Below are 26,485 nucleotides of genomic sequence, written 5' to 3'. Positions count from 1 at the left end.
ATCATAAAAGTCAGTAAATCCCAAACCTTCCCTTTTAACATAGAAATGTGCATCTTGGTTCAAGATGAATACGCTGTTAATACTTAATATTTAATAACAATAAAAGACATAGCAAGGAGGAAATTTATAACTTTCTTGTTAATTAAGCAAAAGTTGCTAGAATCACTACTTTAATTAAGAAATCCAGATGGCTCCAGATTTCAGGCATAAAACGTGCTGCCACCTTGAGAGGTGTCATCTTGGGTAAGTTTCCTCTTTTAAAACCATCACAGATGTTCTCTAATAGAGAAATACCCTCGGGGAACACAAACAATGACTTATGGGAAATTCAGTTTCTGATAGGACATTCTTTTAAGTTCCAGGACACAATCTTAATATTATTATCTGGTGTGTGGTTTAATTATTCAGGAACAATGATTTCTGATCACCCAAATATCTCAGTTTATTGATCTATTTTTTTCAAGTGTATTTCAACACTACGGAGTCTTGTCCTCTTGAAACAGTAACAATATTCTTACAAGGACAATGATCCATTTCCTCCTCACAGTGTTTTGGAATGTAAAATTTGTCAATCACATTTCTGCAGGATTTATGTTGCATATTACAAAAGAAAAATCTTTGAATTGTGCAGTCTTTCAGAATATCTGCAGACCCTGAGTTGTACTGATGCCCACAACCTACAGACTAAGTTATAAAACACTAGGAGAAAACCAAATAAAATGATCTCTAGGTTTCTAGCTGCTGGGTTTATTGTCGTTGTCATTTTTGCTTTGATGGTTTTGTTTTGTCTTTGTTATAACCATGGGTGATAATTCTCAGAGTGCTAAAAGTGTCCCCGAGTTATCATGAGTACGGCAGTGTTTCAAAAATGAAACTCCTGCCTTTGCTTTTCACTCAGTCTCATTTTGAGCTTCTGGATCTCCTGGCTTTGTCTTCTCTTTTGCTTCCACATTTATCCTTAGACAAGATGACATAGCTCAGTTTCCCTGGTTTTCTCCCCAGAGCTCCCAAAGACGTGTTTTGCACTTCCCTGGTGTTTCTACCTGCAAGCTGCACCAGCTCCAGCTACAGACATGCCACTTTACCATTGGTCGATGGAGCCTGCCCTCCCCCTACTGCTTCATGGGGGATGGGGAGGTAGGGGTCCGACCTCAGAAGATGTTCGGATGAAAATTTTCTTTTCCTATAACTTCAGTATTTTTCATTATTATATTTTCCCATCACAAAAGGTGAACTGAACTGATTGTTTTCCTGATACATCTAACTTTTTACATATCCAAATTATTATGGCTCATTTGGAAAATATCTTCTCAATAGCATCTTCTATAGATTTAAAACATTTAATTTTTAAAATAAAAAACTCCCTAAAAATACTTAAATATATCAAGTTATTTGCAATGATTTGAGAAGAAATAAAAATATGAACAAGAAAAATGGCATCCAGTGATAATGGATACCATGTAGATAGTGAATATTTTAATAAAACAGATTAAGATGTGGAATAGAATAATTGATTTATTATATGGTTCTAGGCATTCAAGTCCTAGTCCTTCCTCTGCTACTAAATAGCTATGGAGCCTTGAGCAAATTATTTTATCATCTCTGGGCATTAATTTTTCTCATTTATAAAATGAAGAATTGAAGTAAATTATCTCCAAAGTGTTTTATATCTTGGTTTTTACATTCTGTAATACTCAGAAACATTGTCTTAGAGTCATGAGTATGTATTAGTGTGACCCTTGTGATAACGGTGAGCTAAGTGCACTAGTTTCTGATACAGTAAGAAGCACCATCTGTTAGCTGAAGTTAGGTAAATGAGATTGGTTTCTAGAACTACAGAGGAACAACTGTAACCAATAAGCATTCACTGGCAAATTTAGTGATTTCTGGATATATTTACATATTAAAATATAAGAAAGTTATTGTAGCTACCAGCTCAGGCAAAAATGAATCCAGAGCATGATGAATCATAAAATACATAACACTAGCTTTAGAGAGTCCAGTCACCCTGTGTCCTTTTCTTCATTCTACATCCCTCTTCATTCCCTGTCCCTGAGGTAACCAGGTCTCTGATACACCTACAAATTTCCACCCAATTAAATTCTAGATGCAAAAAAAAGATGTGATAAAATCAATCACATTATTGTTCAAATATTAGTCACATATTCAAATATTAGATGCTTAGCTAAAACCTCTTAAACTCTCTTAAGAGGTTTTTGAATTTTAAAGATGTCAAATACATATTATGACCCAAGAATTCCACTCCTATTTATATACCTTGAAGAAATTCTTACAAACACATATGCAATAGAAGTCATATATTAAAATGTTCAAGTAGCTATTGTAACAGCCAAAAATTGGAAGCAACCTGGTTGGTAACGATGAACAGGTGAAAGGATAATTGCAATATATCATAAAATGGAATGCCAGGCAGAGGTGAAATAAGTGAAATAAAGCTCATATGTCAATATAGATGACTCACAAATATAATATTGAGTGAAACAAAACAAGCAAGTTAGGGGCCGGCCCGGTGGCCCAAGCGGTTAAGTGCACGCGCTCAGCTGTGGCAGCCCAGGATTCGCTGGTTCAGATCCTGGGCACGCACCAATGCACTGCTTGGCAAGCCATGCCATGGCGGCGTCCCATATAGAGTGGAGGAAGGTGGGCACAGATGTTAGTCCAGGGCCAGTCTTCCTCAGCAAAAAAAGAGGAGGATTGACAGATGTTAGCACAGGGCTGATCTCCTCACAAAAAAAAAAAAAAAAGCAAGTTAAAAAAGTTTTACAGAGTATTCTATTTCTGTAAAGTATAAAAACATGTAAAACAATGTAATATGACACAAACTACACATTTTATCACATACATAAATGCAGACTTTAACCAAATATTACATTGTTTATATGTATATATAGAGAGAGAAAGAGAAAGAGAGAGCAATATGATGATAGATAGATAGGTAGAGAGATGATTGATAGATAGACACATAGATGGATAGAAGTAAAACTACGGAGAAATGCATAGGTTAATGCTTCCTCTGGAGAAAGGACAAAGGATGGGAAACCAACACAGTTCTGGTACATAGACATCTTAAAATTATTTTCTTTTTTTATAGTGAATGGTGGGCTCATGGTGGTTTATCATACTTTATCTCTTTCAATATGTCTGAAATTTTCTGAAAATATATAAATTATCAAGATCATGAAACAATTTTATTTTTTATTTATTTATTTTTTTGTGAGGAAGTTCAGCCCTGAGCTAACATCCATGCTAATCTTCCTCTTTTTGCTGAGGAAGACCGGCTCTGAGCTAACATCTATTGCCAATTCTCCTCCTTTTTTTTTTTTTCCCCAAAGCCCCAGTAGATAGTTGTATGTCATAGTTGCACACCCTTCTAGTTGCTGTATGTGGGACGTGGCCTCAGCATGGCCAGAGAAGCGGTGTGTCCGTCTGCGCCCGGGATCTGAACCTGGGCCGCCAGTAGTGGAGCGCGCACACCTAACTGCTAAGCCACGGGGCCTGCCCGAAACAATTTTATATTTTAAGCAATTCCCACAGAGGAGTTGAGATGAGGGTGGTACTTCTGAATTCCTATGTAGTTTGATATAAAGATGGTCAATTCTGAACACATGGCCAGCTCTGTTACTTAGGGTTTTGTACTGGGTATATGGTAGATCAAACATTTACAAATGAATAAAAAACATCATAAATAAGATTTCAAGTTGAAAACTTACTTTAAGGCTGATATTAAGCAAAAGTAATGTTGATATCCTTCCAAACGTATTGAACAATTTTTTTCCTATTAAATACATATGATGTTTAGTTGAAAAAGTGTAAGATGGCAGTAAAGACATCACTGAATGAATACCTTATGTCAATTTATAAGTATCCAACATTAATAAATAGTTTTAAAGCATATTGTTACATCTTGATTTCTCTGTTTTTTTTCACATCATCCATTATGTAGATAATGTTTCTTATTGATATTTGGGGATTTTAATTCATACAAACAATAGTTATTATATTATCTCCTGAGTTGTGATTTTTTAATTAAACTTTAGAATTTACCTAGCTCTGTGCACTAAATTTAATATCACTATATATAGTCAATGAATTTCTATATCCTTATCAATACACCTATATATTCTCAATGTATATAATGAATAGAACATGTAGCACAGTTCTGTTCTAATAGTAGATTTCAATAAATAATCATGGGTTGGTTATAAATTTGTGTTTTTATACTCTAATCAAATAAAATCTACTGCAATATAAATTATATATGTTTTAAAATGGAATTGGTGTCAGGATGAAAGAAAACTGGAGTTTAAATAATAAATGTAACTTTCATAACATATCAAAAGGAAAAAGTTCAGCAGATTTTATTAGAGTGAAATGATTCAAACTCTAAATCGTAGAGAGCAGGAGTGAAGCATGAATAGGTTAAGACGTTTCATCATCTTACAGTGTGATAAAAAGAAAATGCCTTTGGAATGAAATACAAAGGAAGGCTTTCCTTATTATTCACACCATTCTATTTTCCTTTCCCTTGTTTTCTAAGTATGATCACAAAAATCACAACATGAAATTCAACAGAGGTAAAAACAGTACCTACCTGTCGAATAAGGCTTGAAAGAAGCTTGTTTTGGGAGCAGATCTTATAAAAAAGGTTTGAGGTTTTCAATGAACATAAGATCAATCTGATCAAATAATATCATCAGATGAGGGCTTTTAAATAGCTAACGATATCCTTAGCTGCATTAGGGTAACTAGAGTTCTAGACCATTCACATTAACTGAACATTTCTGTTCAATAGCGGGGTAACTAACATATTAAGAGCAAACCTGGCAAACTAGACTATATTTACAATTCCAGAAGAGGCTGTTCATGATGATGAGGGAATCTAGTCTCTACAGCAGGGAACACACAAAGAAAAAAAGTAAAACTTAAGAAAGAGCTTGTGATATCTATCTTAGAAAAGACTTGAGGTAATTATAATAACTATCTTCTAATATTTGAATGGCTGTCAGTATATTTGTCCAGTTTTGTTTCATAAATAAGAACCTCAAAAGTTGGGTGGAAGTAATAGCTTTTAGCTCAATATGTGTGACAGATTGCACTTTTGTTACAATTCTTCATTCCTCAATATATCCACACACTCTGTCATGTGATCTGGCAGCTCCTGTCACTAAATAGAGGCAGAGTATGTTTCCCTGTCTCATTGATTTTCATCTTGCTGGACAATGGAATTTGGATAAACAATGAGCTAGTTAAGAACCTACCCTTCATGTGGCATTGCATGTTTCTGTTCAGTCTTCTTGTTCTATGAGAAGTTGCCCACTTATCCAAGGAGGATGTAACCTGGGGGTACCCTAGACCCAGCCTTAGAACTTGGAGCTCAGCCCAGGGATTCAGGCTAGTCTCCAAGTTGACTGACTCTAATAGTTCTTAGATTAATTTATGTCTTCAGTGAAGCTTTTCTGAACTGTTTCAAGCACAAAATTTTGCCTGGTCTACACAGTCGCTACTGATTCACTATAATGATTAGTATAATGGGCTATTTGGGTATTATCATTTTAAACAATGGGCAACTGATTTTGTTTTTAGTTTCATCCTCAACATGGTTATTATAAGGCATTTGTCAAGACACACCCAAACTCTTTCCTTGATTCTCACCTTACGTTTTATTCCTTTCCCAACTAAATTATTGGCCCTTACTCTGTGCTTAACTTCCACATTCAAATGTGTTTTCAGTGCCAATTATATTACTGTCAGTTAACTATTATCAAAAAACCACTATAGACCAATATTGATTTAAATTTAGCACTAGATTGATATAGATGCTTAGATTCAGGACTTTACTTACTTATTTTTGTTGTTATTCATGTTGATTGACAGTACCTTGCTTAATTGCAATCAACTTGAACTAAATCCTAATAAAACAGAGTTCAGTTCAGATTAGGAAATCCCTGTATTGCACTAGCAGAAGTTCTGCCATGCTATACAGAAATATATTGTATAAAGTAAGCAATTACACATGAGGTAATGCATATAAAGAATTTAAGGCTTATAACAATATAATACATACTATTTTCAACATTTTATAGATGAAGAAACTAAGATACTTTAAGATTAAATGATTTGCCTGAATTCACATAATTTGTAATGGGAGAACCAGGTTTCAAATCCTCCCAGGCCAACACCAAAATTTTGCTCTAAGCTAACAAATTCTATTGCTTCCATAGGTGAGATTTGAGAACATGGTGTACTCTTTTATTCTATAACAATCTCAAGGCACATTAATGCCAATTAATTAGAATAAAACTGAAATCCACAACTAGTTCTAAAAGATGGGATTGCCAGGAATGGAATAAAGCTCAGGGATGGTTATCTCTTCAGAACAGGATGAGGGTGCTTTTGTGTCCACTGTATTTTCAAAATGGCAAACAACTAATTATTCATATAGGGTCATGAAATAAGTAATAATGTCAAAATATTTTTCAGGGATCAACAATAACAACAAGAACAAAAAGCATGTACCCATTCTCAAGATTTCTCTTTCTTGATGTTGGAATTTAGTTTATGTTTATGTAATATGTTGATTTTAATAAGACTATCTCCATCAATTATATCATTTGATCTTCACAAAGATCTTATGAGGAAAACAATATTATTAATCTTTGTTACAATTAGGAGACAGAAGTTTAGAAACATCAGGTAACTTTTCCCAGACAATACGTCCTATAGGTGTCAGCTAGTTAGTATTCTAACCAAGGCTATAACCTGTTCCCTTAATCAATGTCGTACTATCTCTGGCCATAATATAAACTGTAGTTTAGAGCAACACAGAGAAAGAGTGTTTGTACAAGATCCTGTGTCAATGCCATCCACTTGAGAGGTGATGAGAGTGGCCTTCACATAGTATAAAATGTGTATGGTGCCTCCTAGAGTTGTCTTGTGCAACAAGATGAAACTGCATGACCTTGAAATTTCCACCAGATATTCTTATGTATCTAAAAATGACATTCATTCAATTAGTACATTTCTACCTCATTAACAAATAAAAATATTTTTATTAGAATCAAAATGAATAACAATAGTAAGTATGACCTGCTATTATGTTTCTCTTCCTTCCTGTGCAGTATTTGAATAAGAAGGAAACACAAGGCATTCTTCGCCAGTGGTTTCTATCCCACAAACACCAAGAAGAAAGAAATGTAGTCTAATGAGCAAACAAAGAAAAATCTTGTGGACATAGTTTAGTTAAAATCTTTCACATGTAATTGTAGACTACTTATATGCCTGTTATTCTTCACCAGAAGGAAAAGAGAAAGAAAAATAATCATAATAGGAAGCTGTAGACTTTTATTGAATTAGCCCCTGGGAAGCTGATCTAAGGTGGGAGCAGACATCAGCTTCACATGAAGGCAGTACTCACCTCAGCTCAGTGGGAGAGACCCAGGAAAGGCAAGAGCCAGGAGTGAGGCAATTGACAATCCCTAAGGAGAAAGCACAGTAGTGGTTTTATAAATATGTATAGAAGAAAGAGAGGAGTCACCATAGAAAACTTTGTTGCTTCATCACAAATAAAGATATTACACAGAACCATATTTTTGTTTTCCCAAAACTGAGATTCCAAGTGGGACTAGCCCACCTGAAAGCCAGGAGGCAGACAAGTATAGATTCAGCTCTTCCTCACCTCACCTAATCTGTAATCACTTTCAGTCTCATCAGGGACCTTCATGTTGTCTGGCGAGGCATCTGTTCTCAGGTCTATCCTCTTCCTCCCACCTCCCATGAGATCTCCTTTTGTGAGTTGTTTTCTTTTTAATTCCCTAACTTTAATATAAAAGTTTTGGTTATTAATAAATGTTCACTTATAGTGGAGGTGAGAGGAGAGACACTGTACCAAATCCTAAGAGACTCAAACTTCAGTTTAGGACAGTGGATATTTGATCTAAATCATCAAAAGTCAAAGCTGTATTTGAAATGTTCAAAAATAACTCTGTGTTCAAGCTCTTCATTTGGTTGCTTTCAAACCAAATATTTAAGAATCCAAGCTCTAAAATTAAATGAAAGCAACCACTAGCTTCTCCCACATGTGGAGGGAATAGACTTGAGTTATGTTTCACTAGAGGGCACACCCGAGGCCAGTTCTGAAAGCCAAAGGGAGATTACAAAGTTTGGGTAGAGGGAAGGTGATCTGGGAGACTGGAAGTCTTCGAGCTCTGGCTGAGAAACTACCTGAGGTGGATCTTGCAAAAGGATTTCTACTTAAAGAAGCAAGTTGGCCCGGATGACTTTAAGATTTATATGGTCTATCTGTATGAAAACAGTTACATTTAAATACATTTAAACAGGAAAGTATATATGCTTTTGGAAAATTACAAAAGGAAATAAGTGCTTAGGAATGCTTGGATACATGCCTTTTTGGCCTGCTAAAATCCAAATTATATTTGCCAATCAGATCTTCCCTGGCCTTTCGTCATAATTTATATAATCACACAATAAATATTCATGGAGGACATGAAGACAGTGCTCAGCCAGTATGAGTTTGGCTTTGCAGGCTGCTGACTAAGAGAACAAGAGACCCTGACCTGAGGCAGCAAATTCAATAGGAAGGATGGAGGTTTCCGCCCCGAGGTGTGGCTGGTAATTCACAGATAACCAGCCATTTAGTTAGGGTAGGAAGTATCTGAGCACTAAGACCCAGATCCTATGAATGTGAAGCCTTAGAAACCTTTGAAAGTATTGTAAAGGGTGTAGTCAACATGGACTTGGCAATCTGAGTTCAAAATTTTGAAATAAGGCTAAAGCGACTATGGGTCCAGGCATGGTGGAAAAATCCAGCGTCATAAATCTACCAGAAGCCTGGAACAAAAATGGATAAATAACAAGGTTATGACCTTTGATGCTGAATCTTTGATTTGTATTCCTCGTGGTATGTTGGGGGGTCAATGGCTTTGTTGTAGGCAGGGAGAAGCAGGGCCCTGCCCAGATTGCCCATGACTTCTGGAAGTTTCTTATTTAAACATGCCCTCAAATGTAAATGTCCTCTCCCTTACTGTACCTTGGGCTTCTTTTTCTCTCTCTATTGCAGCCAAAGTAAATACTACAGAAAAAGTCCACATGATCACTCCCAAACTGATGAGAAGAAAGAAACCTATTTCCTTTTTACAGTGTTTTCTAAGCACTTGCAGTCTCTGAGAGGGAAATAAAGAAATGCACCACCATTTATTTATGGCATTTTGTTATTGAGATGTTAAGAGTTATACTTTCTTTTCCCTCAACACGCTCTTTTCTTGTCTCAGTCTGTCAATTTGTTCTTGGAGTTCTGCAGCTAGACTTTAACTTGAATAGCCATAGAGTACATGGTTTATTTTTTCCTCTACCTGCCTATTACCTGAATAAATGATGGCTTTAAATGCAAAGACCCAGACGAGGGGGACAGATACCCTCTCCATATCTAGCAATTTGAATTTCAAGGGAAGCCTCTGACTGGGGCACATGATCATTCACAAAAGGTCCTCTATCTTCCATGTTTGCCCCAAATGAAGAAAACTGAACTTGAACATCAAATTTATAAGATATATCCATGTAACTATCAAATCATACTTAACTGTATGAAACAGACACTTAAGAAGATGCAGGTCAATTTCAAAAAGATAAAAACCCATAGTGTATCCAAATGAGTTCTCAGAATTTAACCTCCATGTTGCCTCCAGGATAAATACTGACCCATGTACACCTGATCAGAGCCACTGCCTAAAAGTAAAGTAAATTAAACACAAAAGAAAACACATATACACACACATACACACACACCTTTCTCCAAAGGTAAACTTTCAACATAATCTTATTTTCTGGTGTATTCCTTCATGATTTTCCTGAGAACATTTTAGAACATCTTCCTCAGACTTACTAATGTCCTGTTAATGAACTGACACAGACTGTACTTATGTAAATTATGGAGTTTCTGAACCTAGAGTTAAAGTTTGGTACATTTCAAGGATATGAAATCAATCATCTTGATATTAATAACTGCCACCTATATGTCCTTCACATCTGTGATGTTTCATAGTCCCTACACCTTGATGAGTGTCATAGGTGACTTTGAAAGCCTGCACATTCCTACATTTGATTAAACTATTTTTCTCTACGTGCTGGTTTCCAAGTTCAGGTTTTTCAAGGGCAGTTATTTGTGGCTAAAATGCCCAGGTGTGCAGACCATCACAGTCAGTGAAAACTGAGCTTGGAAGTGAGGAGAAAAAGGAGCTGGTCCTGAATAGGCAATAGCTTCTGAAAATGAAGACGGTAGCAGTATAGCCTGCCAGAGAGAAGGTATGAGATAAAGAATTTGCAGGGTAGAATGTAGGGAGGACCTAAAGTTCCAGAGTCTACTCCAACTAGTCAGTCACTCAACCAGTATCCCTTGAGCACACACAGCTGACAGGCTCGAGGCTTGAGGCAAATTGTATGTCATATGCTCAGTCCCCTGACCTTGAGAAAGTCTGAAAGGTAAAAGTTAGTTTTTTCCAAAGTGTCTTTTTGGAAAATTTAAGTTAATATTAAAATTAATATGACATGCAAAGTCAATAAATCTTTTTTCTCTGTTCTGCATTAGTCAAACCTCTGTAATTATAATTAAGAAAATAAGACTAGAAGTGATACAAAGAAAAACTTCTAAGATAAAAGAATTAGACTATCTGAGCAAGAAGAAAAGAATTTATAAGTGACATATTTATTTTCTTCAAGTAGTGTCTGAAACAACTTACCAGGGAGTCTTAATGAGCTGGAATAAATCCAAAATTTAGTTTACATCACAGTTCTGTATTTTTCAGTTAGCCTGATCCAGCTGTACTCCACCCTTTGGCTGACAGCCTATAAAGACAGCCAAAGGCATTCCAGAACTTGCTAAAATCTGACTAGCCATCTTTATCTTTCTGTTCCTCACAGCCTCTAACTTTTCTTCCTCTCTCTCTCTTTCTCTCTCTTTTAGTCTCTGCCACCCTCCCTGCCCTTTCAGAATTGCATGTAAATAACATTTCTAATTAAATTTTTGACTGGGCAATAGAACAAGGGCTGATAAGTAGAGATTAGGAGACAATAAAAGTGAGACAGATAAACCTGCAAAGAAATAGTAAAAAGGAATGCTCTTTAAATTTTCTGATTCCCTACCAATCAGCAGTAGAGCCACCTTCTCTCCCCACACCCCCACCCCGCATCCTGCCCATCTCCACCCATCCCTCTGGGTTCACTCCCTTTATCTTTTTTATCTATAGAATCAGACTTCTCTATCACTCCTAGAATTTATCTTTACTAGTCATCTCTACCTAGCCTTTCATTCTCTTCATAAGGCCTTGAACTAAGGATCCATTTAAGAATTTTATGTGAAACTTACTAAATAGAGTGTAGCCCATCTGCCTACGAAAGTAAAGAAAGATGTTGGTGCCCAGAGAACACACAGCTTCCATACCAGGACTCTTTGTTGTATGTGTGGGGGGAAGAGGGAGAATCTCCCTCTGCCCTTTTCCTTAAGGTTCTTATGGCTGGCCAAATAATTAACAAGACAGGTTAGCAGGAGAAAATAATACCAAGTTTAATAACATGTATACATGGGAGAAAGCAAGGACACTGCGTTTTTCAACACAATAGCAGAAATTCTCGTCTTAAATATCATTTTCAGCCAATGACAAAGGAGGATTTTGGGGGTGGGGGGAGTCAGTTACAGGAGATTACCGCTAAAGCACAGTAAACAAGAGTAAGGTTTATTATGTAGCTCAAGGCCTCACCTTCCACATTGATAAGTCACTAGAAATGAGCTCATCCCCCTCTCTTCTCTAAACAGAGAGGGAGATACTTTTACAAATGGAGATTTCCCTTATAAATGTAAATGATTGTCTGGCAACTCTTCGCAGGGTCATCCAGAGAATGTGGCCAGAGAGACAGAACTTTTGATAAGAGGGGCTTGTTGGTGCCTTTCCTATTGTAACATTTATCCTACGTTATCTTTACAGCCATCATGATAGATCTGTTCCAGGAAGGAGCCACCATGTCAAATTTTTTAGGCAGTTAGTGGGGGAGGTCAAATGTCCCAAGAGAAAACAACCAAGGTAAAGAGATAGATTTCAGGGTGGCCAAATCTTGATCTCTCACAGTCCCGCCTTTGAAACTATAAGTTTCACAATCTTTTTGAAACTTAAAGAAGTTTCATAGTCCAGAAGCTGAGTTGGTAGATTGTTTTATCTCACTGAACACATTTCTTAGTCCTGATAGTAGATCAGTTCAATTAAGTTCATTTTAGAAGGTGGTGATAATAAAGGTTAAACCTATATTGTGGAAGCAAGCAATCAAGTATTTAATAAGAAGCATTTCTGTGTAAATGAAAGAAAAACAAGGTTAATGGTTAGAGTAAGTTGTAAAGCAGTTTTTGAGTTCAGAGGACAGCCAGCGAAGAAGAATTTTAGATGTCAGCGTCAAAGCATCTTTTGCAGTTTAAAATGTCTCTGATGATGTCATCAAGTAATCTCTTAAGTTTGTATCAAGTCCATCAGCTTTAGTTTGTAAGGCTTCAGGAAAAAGGGCAGGTTCAGTTTTCAGTGATTTCAAATGAAAATGATGGAAAAAATCAAAAACGTTAGTTTGGACATCTGTAGCCAGATATTTCAGGAGACTAGAAGAAATCAGGATCCAGTCCAGTCAACAGATATAAGACAAAAACCTCAAAAGACAACAAAACTAGGATCTAATATCTGCAAATGTATACTATAGTTTTTACTGAGATATAATTTTTTTTTCTAAAATCACCCTCATTTTTATTAAGATAGCCAAATTAAAACTAACTAGTTTGCAAAATAAGTCTAGTTCCAATAGTGTTGGCCCAATTATTTATATAAGTACAGGAAGAATAGCAATTGATCACATAGGCTCTTTTAAATCTGCTTTGTTGGAACTTTTTATAAGGAATCTCAGATTGAACTTTAAAGGTCTCTCGAGGCCAGGAAAGCCAAGCCAAGGATTTTGTCATCAGACTTTGCCTGTAATATCTATAGATTTGGGTGAATTTCTCTCTTCCGAGGTTTCTCCAAAATATTTCGAGGTTCCTTGTACCTGCCAGATAAGTGACATTTTTTACTTATCCTGGTAAGTGCTGCTTGGAACATAAGGTACCAGGCCAATATTTTCACGTGGCTTTATTTCATAAAGTCCAACCTTTATTTTTCAAAAGCTGTATGGTTATATTGCAAATATGATGTTCCAGTCACAACCTTGGTAATAGACCCAGTGTTTCCAATTGTGTCCTGTTATAAGGAGAACAGATTCTTATTGAACTTATGCAAATAACTATATTGCCATGAAAACAACAATACTCACTTACTAAGAGTTTTTAAATTCGAGGGATCAGGTAGAGAGAAAAAGATAAATATTTCAATTTTGCTTACAAAAGTATCATTTATCAAATTGTTATGTCATAGTTAGCTCAGGAGAAAAGAGAAAAAGTTGTCCTTAAATCTGAAAAAAACAAAACATTAAAAATTCAGCAATACTTCAAATGAAAAATCATAAAAATTATAATCAGTTCATTCAGTCCTGTGTAATCCATTCTTGATCCCAATCTTTTTGTTAGCAGCTTCATGAACTTATCAGTTTCTCCATCAGATTTCTGTAGTTTTTTTTTTTACCCAGTTCAGTTTTATGATCAGAAAGTTTATCAGAAGCCTGTACTTCAGTGTAAATGTCAGAGTCCTTTCCATGAATTTTTCTGAAGTTGAAACATTTTGCAAAGCATTAGAGCAAAGAAATAAGTCTGTAAACAACAAGACCTCAAAATGGCAATTGACAAAGAAATTTGGTTAATTTTGTGACATACAACACTTTAAAATAATAATAACCAGAATTCTGACTGATAACCAGGACAGATCAGAATTTCAGTAATGTTATACAATTTTAAAACGCCTATATCAATAACATTTACCCACATAATACCACCTAAGCAGGCTTATCATCACTTGTCTGACAATGTTTTCTATGTAATTTAACATACTAAATCAGCCTAATAAGTTTAGTATCTTCCTCCTTATAGGAAGAGAGCAAATTTCTTTGAGAAGTTTCAGGGCCCTTTGAAAATTCTCAAAGGAAAAAGTAAAAATAAAGACTTTATTTAAGATATGAATTTTGGGGAGCTTGTCAAAAATATAAAAAGCCAAAGCAAACAGAGCATTAAGAGTCCAAAAAGCCTTAATAGAGAGACCTGTCTTTTGAACACAGGAAATTATTTTAACAGTTTGTTTTTTTTTTTTAGGTAGACTTACTCAAAGGTAAAGAAAAATCTTTTATAACCTCTTTATTAAGTTTAAGCAAATTATCTTTTTACGAGAAATTTCAATTTTGCACCAGCTTACTTTTGCTATTAAAACTCATTTACTTAATTAAATTCATTTCAATCTTAGCCAACATGACCAAGCAAAAACTCTTTTTCCAGAATTCTTCTTCCACAAACCTTTTATAACTTTCTTTTTACATTTAGAATTTGTCCCATGTCTTTCTTTTCTCTTCTAGTACTTGAGGACAAATTTATCTTTCTTAACCAAACAAAATATTTCCATTCTTTGCACCTTCTTTATACATCTTACTTTCCTTGTACACAGACATATTTTTCTTAATTTTCAATCACATATACTAATTAGAAATTTTAACCTTTAGAAACCTCAATTTGTAAGTAAAAACTAAACAATTATAAACTTTCTTTTACATTAGTATCTTGTGGCTTGGAAAATTTATAAACACTTTATAACTTCTAGAAACATGTTACTTTATAGTACAATCTTTTAATAAAACACATGTTTACCAATAGACCCAAAACACCTTTTAGTTTTCCTGTAATGAAAAGCCAAAAGTAGACAAACGTACATTTAGCAATCAATGTCTAATATCTTATCTTATTTGGAAATGATGATACTCAGAGAATTTTTTATCATAAATTTTAGCAAAACTCTCAAAGTCACCAAAAAGAGTTTGGAAGCTGTAACCACCATAACACATAATTATTGTTTAAAGTTCATCTAACATTTATCTTTTTCACAACTATTTACTTGTTCCCAATAATTATTTAGATTGCCTGTAAGACTTCATAAGACATTAGATAAAATTAGCCATTATTTATATTACTATTTTTGTTAACCAGTTCTGTAATAGAAATAACATCAGTTTTTTCCTACAAAATTTCATGCAATTTTCATCACTTCTTATACCTTTAAACATAGTTATCATTAAGATTTTTATCAATAGGTCTTGGTCTTCTAATTTTGGACAAGGGAAGCATTCCCAGTCGACATTTTAAAACATACTCAGGCAAAGTTGATGTAACCTCTTTATATAAAATTAGCTCAAACATGCCAACCTTTATAATCTTATCAACACTTACACTTTTACACGTTCTCAATTCAATTGTAACCTGAGTCAAGGTCTTAAGGCTATTTAAATTTTTTTCCTTCCTTTTTTTTTGGCCTTTTCTTAGGTACCAAATAAATAATTATGTGAGAGCTCTCAAAACATTTTTTTCCCCCAATTTAAAAGTTTTCCCAATTCAAAGGATCCGTCGTCTGGCCATTGAGGAGTAGGATCTTCATTTGTATATTTATTCCAATAGTGACTCGAACCAATAAGCCTTTTTAAGGAAAGACCCGGAGGTAACTTTCCACGCTTAGAATAAATCTACCATGGACGCAAGAGGCGTCCCTGGTGAGGGCGCAGATGATGTAGCCCCCGTGATCCACAGAATTCACTCCCAAAGATATTCAGAAAAAGTAAAAACAGAGACTACCTCTGGGAAGAAAAGGGATCAAGATCAAAACCAAGAGTACTCTACCAAATTTAAACCAAGAGTCACTAAAAGCCCAAGAAACTAGTTTCTTTTTTTCTCCTGCCAATCTAAATTTAGAAAGAGAAAAAATTCTCACCATTTCCTTCCGCCGGACTCCGCAGATAGAGATTCCGGGAGGCTGACATGGTAAGAAGTCTTACCTTTTTGCCGGCTTTCGTCAGGCATTCCCGTATCTCATCATCTGCAGTAGTCCAGGGAGAAGGCAGGTCTTCCAGCCAGAAAAGGCAACTTGCCAGCCAGTGTGGCTCCTGGCGACTACGCCAAAACTGTCGGGGGAAGAGGGAGAATCTCCCTTTGCCCTTTTCCTTAAGGTTCTTATGGCTGGCCAAATAATCAACAAGACAGGTTAGCAGGAGAAAATAATACCAAGTTTAATAACATGTATACATGGGAGAAAGCAGGGACACTGCATTTCTCAACACAATAGCAGAAATTCTCGTCTTAAATATCATTTTCAGCCAATGACAAAGGAGGATTTTGGGGGTGGGGGGAGTCAGTTACAGGAGATTACCGCTAAAGCACAGTAAACAAGAGTAAGGTTTATTATGTAGCTCAAGGCCTCACCTTCCACATTGATAAGTCACTAGAAATGAGCTCATCCCCCTCTCTTCTCTAAACAGAGAGGGAGATACTTTTACAAATGGAGATTTCCCTTATAAATGTAAATGATTGTCTGGCAACTCTTGGCAGGGTCATCCAGAGAATGTGGCCAGAGAGACAGAACTTCTGATAAGAGGGGCTTGTTGGTGCCTTTCCTATTGTAACATTTACCCTACATTGTCTTACAGCCATCATGATAGATCTGTTCCAGGAAGGAACCACCATGTCAAATTCTTTAGGCAGTTAGTGGGGGAGGTCAAATGTCCCTAGAGAAAACAACCAAGGTAAAGAGATAGATTTCAGGGCCGGCTCCGTGGCTTAGCGGTTAAGTGCGCGCGCTCTGATGCTGGCGGCCCAGGTTCGGATCCCGGGAGCGCCCCGAGGCACCACTTCTCCGTCCAACGCGAGGCCGAGTCCCACGTACAGCAACTAGAAGGATGTGAACCTATGACATACAACTATCTACTGGGGCTTTGGGGGGAAAAACTGAATAAATAAAATCTTTAAAAAAAAAAAAAAAAAAAAAAAAAAAAAAAAAGAGATAGATTTCAGGGTGGCCAAATCTTGATCTCCCACATATGTCACATGTTACACATTCACCAAAGCCAGTGAAAGGCCCAGACACGGCTTTCCAGGCCTTGCTACCCAGATTTTCTCCTGGTACACAAGCACACTGACAAATCAGAAGCCATAAACAATGAGACAAGGTGAGGTTTTTACGTGAAAGATGGCAAAGTAAGAGCCAGCCGATGGTGTGCTGAGGAAAGCAGACAAAGGCAATATTGCTGAATTATTAAAGTATTGATTCTAGCACCATAATACCCTTTGTTTGATCCTTGTTCTGCCATTTACTAGCTGCATGACTTTGGGCAAACCACTTAATAATGTTATGCTTCAGTTTCCTAATCTGTGAAATGGGATTGACAGGATCAACTTTATCCTTGTGTTGTAAAGATTAAATGAGAAAAAGTGCTTAAAACTTTGGTATATACTTAGGTCTATATCAATGCTATCAATTATTATTTTACCATGTAAAACTATTAAACATGAAAACATATTCAAAGGCTCTGAAGGTTTCATTTTATTTCAGCTCAGTGAAATAGCTTATGCTCATAATAAAGGCCCTGAGTATCAAGAGTATGTTAAACAATGATTAGTATCCTTTGTTTAATACAGTAAGACAGATATAATTATCTTATAAATAGTTTCTCAAAAGACAAACATAAACAGGAATACTTTTTGCATTCAGAGATATACTGACTGGCTTACCAAAAAAAAAACAACTTATAAAGTGTAGCTCATACCTAATGTTGCTAGAACAAGCAGTACTATGTATGAAGATACAAATGAGAGAAGTAGAAACGTCGTTACTGCTAACATTATAATTCACTAAAAAAATGTGGTTACATTTTGACAGGACATGTTGGAGTAGCTGTAAGGAACAATGATCCTCAGGAAGGGTGAAAGTGCATTGTGGACTCTCTTCTAGACGTCTTCAAGAACTTGATCTCAATCAATTAAACATTTATTTGGCACCAACTGTGAACTACACTCTGTGCAGGGTGCTAGGGGTATAAAGGTAAACAATATGTGTATTTGTGTCCAAGGAACTGTCAGACTGATAGAAAAGATACAAAAAGTTGTGATACAGCATAATAATTGCAAAATGAGATTTATACTAAGCACCGCTGTGAAGCAAAGGAAAGAGTAAGTAATTCTTCGATGGAAGTAGGCAAACTATGATAATAAAATGTGCTGGGTTGAATAGTGTCCCTTCCAAATTCATGTCTACACAGAACCTGTGAATGTGACATTATTTGAAAATAGGGTCTATGCTGCTGTAATTAAGATGTAAGTTAAGATAAGGTCATGCTGGATTAGAGTGGGCTCTAAATCTAATCACTAGCGTCTTTATAAGAGGGAACATAGAAACACAGAGGCACAGATCCACACAGAGAGGAGAATGTCATGAGAAGACAGAGGTGGAGATTGGAGTTATGCTGCCACAAGCCAAGGAACTCAAGAAGCCGCCAGAAACTGGGAGAAACAAGGAAGGGTTCACCCCTAGGACCTCTGGAGGGAGAGTGGCCCTGCCAATACCTTGATTTTAGACTTCTGGCCTCTGGAACTGCTAGGGAAATAAATTTCTGTTGTTTTAAGTCAGCCAGTTTGTGCTAATTTATTACGGCAGCCACAGGAAACTAATACAGAGGGCTTGACAGAGTAGAAAGGATTTGAGCTGCATATTGAGGACTTTATATAGAACTTTGTCATATGATTGAGGAGAGAAAGATCATTGCAGGCAACAGGATGTGCAAAGCATGGAGGTGAAAGCAATGTGGTCCGTTTAAGAAATGACAGTGGCTTGGCAAAGGTCACACCCACAGTTCCTACATGTAGGTGGGTGGTAGAGAGATCTGCTTCACACTCCGCTCTTTACAAGGGGGCAAACTGCACTGAGATTTGCTTCAAAGTGCAAATGAAAGACCAGTCAAGGGTAAGAGCTACCTCCTGTATTGTCTAATTGCCCAGACAACTTTCTATTCACCCATATTAACCATATTGATTCTCTAGCGGTGTTTTTTTGTTTTTGTATACGTAACTGGTTTTTGCTTGAATTCCCCCTGGGTCTCCAATATCTTGGATCCCTACTCAGCTCTTGAATGATTTTAGGGCCTCCTTTCAAGACATCCGTCTCCAGTTTACCGTCTTCCCCACTACATTCTGAGCTAGTACACACATATTTACATGTGTAACTAAGACACCGTTATGTCCCATATTCTAGTTCCATGGAAATCATACCAACTAGCTCAAGTTCATCCTAGAAGGATATTAGGCAGGTGAAAAAGGGAGCTGTATAGGTCAGAAAACATATGATGGGGGCCTTGTATTTAGAGACATCAAGAGGCAATCATATTCATCCAGGAAGTGGTTTAAACCAAGCAAAATAAAAGGCAATAATATTCACCCAGGAAGTGGTTTAAACAAAGCTAAATAAAGTTGAATTCTGTAACTTAGCAAAGCCATCCTTCAGAACGAACAGAATTCCTCTAGGGACTCAAGGAACAGAAGTCATGAATGTCAGTTCCATCTTCCCACCTTCAGTTCCCGTTTATGTCTTTTATCTCTTCTTGGATAAGATTTGATGGAAAGAAAGATAAGCCTCAAGGAATCTTAAAAGTGAGAAAATGAATAATGATATTTTAGCATTTGAATTATATAATCCATAGAGATGTCTTCTTGACTTATAGTCTGGGAAAATTTGGAGACTATAATTTGTAGCATGAGACAGGGCTCCATCCTGAAAAATTTTATACCTTCATGAGAGCAGAGCCTGAGATCTCCCCATGGAGGGGGCATCCATGCTGTGCCTTTGGCAACAGAGTTTTTATGTGAGTCACTATGAGGTTAGATCATGTAAGCTCATCACCTACTGAGCTCATTTCACAGTTCCGTGTTCAAGAAAACACATCAAGAAAAAACAAGAAAAACATTTTTACTCAGGAGAGTAAAAATAAATAACCACCAAAGTAAGCCTCCAAAGCCAGCTTCACATGTTCTTCCTCATAGCTCTTCCTGGCGTTATATTGACTTCTTTGAAAGCTTGATGGAATTTGGCAAGCTTATACCTTCTTCAGGTGTATATATTGGGGAAAAAAAAAGATATAGCGTATTTGGAAGCAAAGAAAATAGCAGAATATTTTTCTGTCTGAGCAAAATAGGAAGTTTCTGCTGAGAATAAAACTATAGGCAGCTGGCAATAATCCTATTACTGGCAAGTTCCAGTAGATACCTGGCCTATTGACAATCAAAAAATTAAAACAAAGTTGGAGGACACTTTGTCAAAAACTTGCATTGGCTCATTTTTTTACTTTTTACTACTATTTAAATACTTGTCATCAATACATTTTCTGTCTTTGACGGGTGACAGTTAAGAAGGAATGGATTATGAAAAAACTTTATTTGATGGCCAATTGCATCTTGCCATTTAATCATGTAGGCTACTCACAGTAATGTTAATGATAATTGTCTCAAATTTTGCTTATATCATTAGTTTACTATCTTTACAAGTTAATGGAACATCAGTTCATTCTTTTCAAAAATATTCTTAATCCGAGCCTGTGCTTTAGACTTCCTTACGTATTTGGAAATAATAAAACTTCAGGTGTCAGGGGAGGGTCGAGGTGAGATAAAAAGTCAGAAGAGCCATACCAAAGAATTCAAGTTAATCAAGTAATAACAATAACAAAAAAAACTAATTTCAAACGTTCTACTGTTTCTTTGTATTGCTGAGGACAGCAGACCAGGGAGACAGATCTTTACAATTCATCTTGCTCTGACAGTGCTGTACTCTCCATCCACCCTCTCCAAACCTTCTTTAAAATGACCACTTTCAACAGACCTTTGTTAGAGTTGTGTTGGGGAATGGAGCAGGGGTTAGAGGTCATACATGGGAGAATGCAGAGAGGGGAAAAGACTAACAACTACAGGAAAGAACATATAATGAGAACATAGGGAAAGGAGGAATCCAAATGGAAAGTGAACACAAGCACTTCTGGAAATGTTTAGACATCTTGGGAAGGGCACCAGATTGAAAGTAGGATGGGACATTTCAGTCATTTTAATTAAAAATTAAAGTTTTGGATGAGTACATAACAAGCATTAAAGTTATATATGTATAATTTAAAAGTACAGAATCATGCAAGACAAAATTATTAGGAAATTCATAAAACTATTGTATTTTGGAGAGAAATACATAAAACATTTCATCTTCCTTCTAATTTTCCAAAATTTTATGCAACAAGAAAAATTAATTTTATAATGAAAGAATATAAAAGAGATCAGTTACATCTTTAGGGTTCCCTTGAATTGTGCTGTGATGCAATTAAAGTATAATTATCCCTATACTTTGCAACACAAGAAAACATCTTCATTTATATAAATTCACAAAGGAAAAAACCAGAAAATTAATGCACATAAGTCTTAGCATACAAGAGATCACCAGACTTTCCTCGCTTTAGCAAGCTGACCCGAAAGTTCCATAGCTTCCCCTATTCTCTGGGTAAGTATCTTGTTCTCAGTTTGAAGAAGAAATGAAACAATAATGAAAGCCCCGTGAGCATCCCTGCCAAGGCCAGCTCCCTGGAGGAGATGAGCTCACAATATCTAAGTGGATGATTCTATTTTTCTGTTGTTATTTCTCAAGTGTTTTGACATTTAAAATATCTAAATATCTGTGAGCAAGAATTGTGATATTTACATTATCTGAGAATTGGAAGGACAAGAGAGAGAATGTGCAACGCACAAGAGTAAAGACAGAAATAGAACACCACAAAATAAACGAATACAAATGATAATTGAAGGCATATGAGAAATCTATTAATAAACTAAACACATTGAAAAAGCTTAGTGGAAGGTGGAAATAAATGCGATTTGAGAGTGGTGTTGGTATTGTGTAGTTTTTGCTGAGCTAAATCTGATTTACGAACACACCTCATTCTTATTTTGTAAGAACCTGCAGTGAAGTCTATTTGCCCCTAACTTCCACAGAAGTAAGTTGAACCTCTAGGTATTGTCTCTCCATTGAGCTGCAAAAATAATCCTGAGCATCTTTGTAGCCATCCTTGAGGGATACCCGGGAGCACGTAGAGCCTCCAAGCTCTGCCCAGGAATTAAAATACATCCCTGTGATTGTAAGTTAGCATACGTGAGGCCATCTTGTTATGCTAAATGGCCCCAGCCCTTCCTCTGTGTGACCACTTGCTGCTCTGCACGTAATCAAAAAAATTCACACGCTCTCCTGATTTATGGCCTCCACTTATGTATGTGCTCCTCAATAGCTTGATAAATTAAAAACTTTGTTCTATGAGTTTCTCTCCAGGAACAGGCTGCCCAAAGGTTGGAAACACACATACAAGGTATCCATCACAGTTGACAGAAGAACAGAACAATGTGATACCAGAGCCCATCATGCCTGGAGACCAAGATCCTTGGACTCCCTCCTTACTGCCCATGTTCCCTATATAACTGACTCAAGATTCTGTAATCTTTGAGGACGGGTTTTTGAGACATTGGTCACCTGTCTTCCAGTTTGTCGGCTAATCTAATTAAACTTCGTTTTTCGATCTTTAACTCGTGATTAATTGGCTCAGATTGCGGCGAGCAGAGCGAGCCCGTTGCTGGGTATGATGATTTCCTGGACACAAGAGCTGTTCTTCCTCTCTCTCACAACTCCAAAACTGCCTTCCCAGATCTTTTAACCTGCCTGACTCTGTCTGAGGAGCTTCCCCCATATCTAACCTCATCCCTCCTGGATCTTTCGCTCTCAACACTACATTTAGACCTGTTTGGACTCTGGAACTCTGTTCTAAACTATTGTTTCCAAGTTTTATCCTGTCCTGCTGCTAAATAAGTCTTAGTAAGATCTGGAGGAAGGAAAAAACATTTGCATTCCTTCGGAAAGTTGATGTAGCCTACAAGGAAAGAGTAAGGTAGAGTACAGAAATGAGAAAAATAAAATAAGAGATATAAAGGAAAACAATCATATTTTGGAAGGAAGTACTCTGGCTGGCTCTTTCTTTTTGTTTTCCCCAATGAATTCCATACAGTTTCTTTTTTAAAGTACTGTATTTTAAATCTAAAATGCAATCTAAATAATTGAGTCTTCATTGTCCTAGAATTTTACAAAAAGCCTTCAAGAAACAAATGTAATCTAATTCTAGATTAGGGACAGCTTTATTCATTCCTTTTTATCTGCTTTAGGGGTGACTATATGAAGCTAAAAATATTAAGATAAAAAAATGAAATCTTCAGGAATTTTTATCCACATTGTCAAGAAATCCATCTAAGTACTTACGTTAAGTAAAATTAGTCAAATCCACTAACAAATAGAAACTCCAAACCTGAGACCATCATGGTAAGAACTATCCAAACTTTCTAAAGGGTTAAAAGTCTTCATTTTTCTTTGTTCCCTTTCTATTTCCCCATTAACGGTGAAACTCACAAATGTAAAGGGGCCACATGCAGGTGTTTTGGGAGCAGCCGCAAAAGGGTCATGGGGTGGGGGGGATCGTATAGCTTTTAACAGTTTTCTTAGATTACCAGGAATCCAAAATGACAAGGTAGGTATTGGGAGGCTAAAGAGTTGACACCCATATGCTGAGTCTCTGTACTTCTTCTAGGAAAGAGGAGGGACTGTAGAAATCATCTAAGTCGAGATCTCCCTGGGTTTAATACAATGCTAGAAAAGATCCAAAATCATATCCCTCAACACACACTCCATGGAAGAATCCTTAGTATTAGCAACTCTGGATAATATTCTATCTAGACCCTTAACGAATATTTTAGAGTTGGGCAAGATGCCTAAAACCAAATCTTTCTTAGTTTTCTTTTTTTCATCTCTTTCTCAAGATCTCCCTCTCCATCTTTCCCTCTAACTTCATTCTGTCAAACCTAACTTCATGAGTAAAGAGATAGGAAAGACTGATGCATTTTTTATGTTTTCATATCAAATTCTGGTTATTTTTATTTTGCAAATGACGTGTGTGTGTGTGTGTGTGTGTATGTGTGTGTGTGGGTGTATAGACATGACCATTGTGCCATGCATTGAGGAATTGATTGGCGCTAAGAACTGACAGTTTATTTTTCCCCATTTAAAAAATAGTGAGAAGAAATGAAGTCTGTCTTAAAAATTTATCTCTCTTACCAAGAAACGGGAATTTTACTTTTTTTTTTTTTTTACCATTCTAGTATTACCACATAGTTATCATCCTTCCAACATTTTGTGTATGTGTGTGTGGAAGATTAGCCCTGAGCTAACATCCATTGCCAATCCTCTTCTTTTTGCTGAAGAAGATTGGCCCTGGGCTAACATCCGTGCCCATCTTCCTCTACTTTATATGGAACACCACCACAGCATGGCTTGACAAGCGGTGCATAGGTCTGCACTCGGTATCCGAACCTGCTAACCCTGGGCGGCCAAAGCAGGGCACACGAACTTAACCACTACGCCACTGTGCCGGCCCCCCAGCACTTTTTTAAATGAGTGTATGATCTATGAATAATACAAACTGTCTGAAGTTAAAAAATCACATTATTCTGAACACTGCAGAATGATTGCTAGCAAATATTTTCCAGTATGTTGTCACTGAAATATCACACACAAGTTCGATGTTGTGTAATGCATATGCCAGGATAGAATCTTATGTTCACAGGTTTTGAAAATATAATTTGTAACGTCAACAGAATAGAAACAAGATGCCTATTTTCAGAGTGTAAATTCATTCTGGAACACTGACAGAGTGACAGTTATTAAAATGGGCCCTGTATTCCAGAGTGACAGCCTAGGCTAACATGAAATGTTTCAAGTCAGGACAAATCACTAGGAGATACTGCCCATTTGCCTTTTTTTTTTTTTTCATTATTTCTTTCAATACGTTTTGCATGATATTGCCTTTCTGCAGAGTTGACATGTTGTAAGTGAAAGCACAATAAAATTATGTTCCAATGTGTAACTGTTTTTATTTCAGAAAGAAAATGACTTTTATTTTCCTTTCTGCTTTCAAAGAAGCAAATTGCTAAACAAATTAGCTAGATTAATGGCTGCCAATTGTTGACCTCCTTCAATTTTTCAGATCTGTTTCACCATGATTGCACGCATTTTCTCTCATCTCAGAAAATCTCATGAATAGACTCTGATTCCACATTTTACAGATGAGGAACCTGTACTCCTAGGTACTATGTGTTCTTGGCCTTGCCACACAGCTAGGAAGTGATGGCACCAAAATTCTAACCCAAATCTACCTGACACCAAAGCACATCATTTTTCTGCTATTATTTTCATTGCCAATCTCAGTAAATGTAATAACTCAGCAATTAAGGATTCTTATTGGGCCTTGAATTATGCAGACAAATTAGAAAATCCTGTCATTAAAGAGCTTAACAAACTGTTCTCATCTATTCAGCATACTCACTGTATGTTTTAAAATTTTTAAATGTTTATTTTTAAATTTCGAAAGATTAATAGCCCTTATTTACTATTATTCTGAAGCTAGTAATTTACATATTATCCTACAATAGGAATTAACTTTGATCCAAGTATTCCAACACACTTTGAATTTAGATATCTTTTTTAACATCAAAAATATGTAGAGCCCACATCACAAATGAATATAATTTCTCATTTATTCAGAGTTTATAAGCAAAAATTATTCAGAATTCCTTTCCCAGGATATTATTTCTAGGCAAATGTCTTCCATCACTTTGCTATCCAAGGCTATGCTAATAATTATTTATGATATCTCTGTAGCAAAGTAATATCTTTAAAATTTTTTTAAATGTGATTTTCAGGTAAAATGGCTCATGTTTATAGACATTTGGATGCTTCTCTCTATTTACTCTAGCACATTTATTAAATCAATATATATATTAATTAATATATATTAACATATACTTAGGAATATATACATATTTTAAAACTTGAATTAGCATCAAAATCGATGTATGAAAATCAACCAAATAGCAAATTCTGGAAGCATTTCTGCTAATGGCCATTACAATAGCATGAGACTGATAGGAAAACAATCACAATATAAACTCTGTTTGGACGCCTTCCAATTTTCCTTATTCCTCTAGAGCAAAAACAAGAGATATTCAGAACCTAGATTTGTGACCCACTGTGAAGTACTTCAGAAAGAATACAAAATAACATTTTACTAAATCCAAGTCCACTCCTACAGCATTGTAAGTCAATTCTAAACAGATATTTCTTTCAGTGAGTATGAATAGACCATGGAAAATGTATCAACACAGGGAAAGACCACCGAATCTATGAAGAATTATTCTAATTCTCTCATTAAAAAGGTATTTGCATGAGAATTCAGAAGAAAACATTAGAAAATATCTGATTTGTGCCCTCAAAGAGAATCAAGAGGATATAGCTTCCATGAAATTAGTTCAAATAGACAGGAGAAAGGGAGAGTCACAGGAAAGGAAGAAATTCATAGA

The 26,485-nt window shown here is 36.1% G+C and overlaps 1 long non-coding RNA gene across 4 annotated transcripts in view; it reads right to left on the bottom strand.

The window, feature by feature from the left end:
- LOC147916238 (uncharacterized) overlaps positions 1–16,666 on the bottom strand; it is a 164,828-nt gene extending 148,162 nt beyond the window's left edge. The window contains exons 1-3 of one of the 4 annotated variants that reach the window (XR_015553162.1): positions 16,021–16,666; positions 7,697–7,836; positions 7,436–7,496 (exon numbers count right to left, since the gene is read on the bottom strand). This is a non-coding gene — a long non-coding RNA (uncharacterized LOC147916238). Of the gene's footprint in view, positions 1–5,863; positions 5,931–7,435; positions 7,497–7,696; positions 7,837–16,020 lie in introns of all 4 variants that reach the window. The other 3 variants (XR_015553164.1, XR_015553163.1, XR_015553161.1) reach the window with 3 other exon arrangements.
- Positions 16,667–26,485: the final 9,819 nt, after the last annotated feature.

Source organism: Ceratotherium simum, chromosome 9 (assembly GCF_057802395.1).
Source record: "Ceratotherium simum simum isolate JZ-2026a chromosome 9, ASM5780239v1, whole genome shotgun sequence".
Lineage (NCBI taxonomy): Eukaryota > Metazoa > Chordata > Mammalia > Perissodactyla > Rhinocerotidae > Ceratotherium > Ceratotherium simum.
The sequence above is the reverse complement of the archived record's forward strand: the minus strand, read 5'-3'. Positions and strand labels throughout refer to the sequence as shown.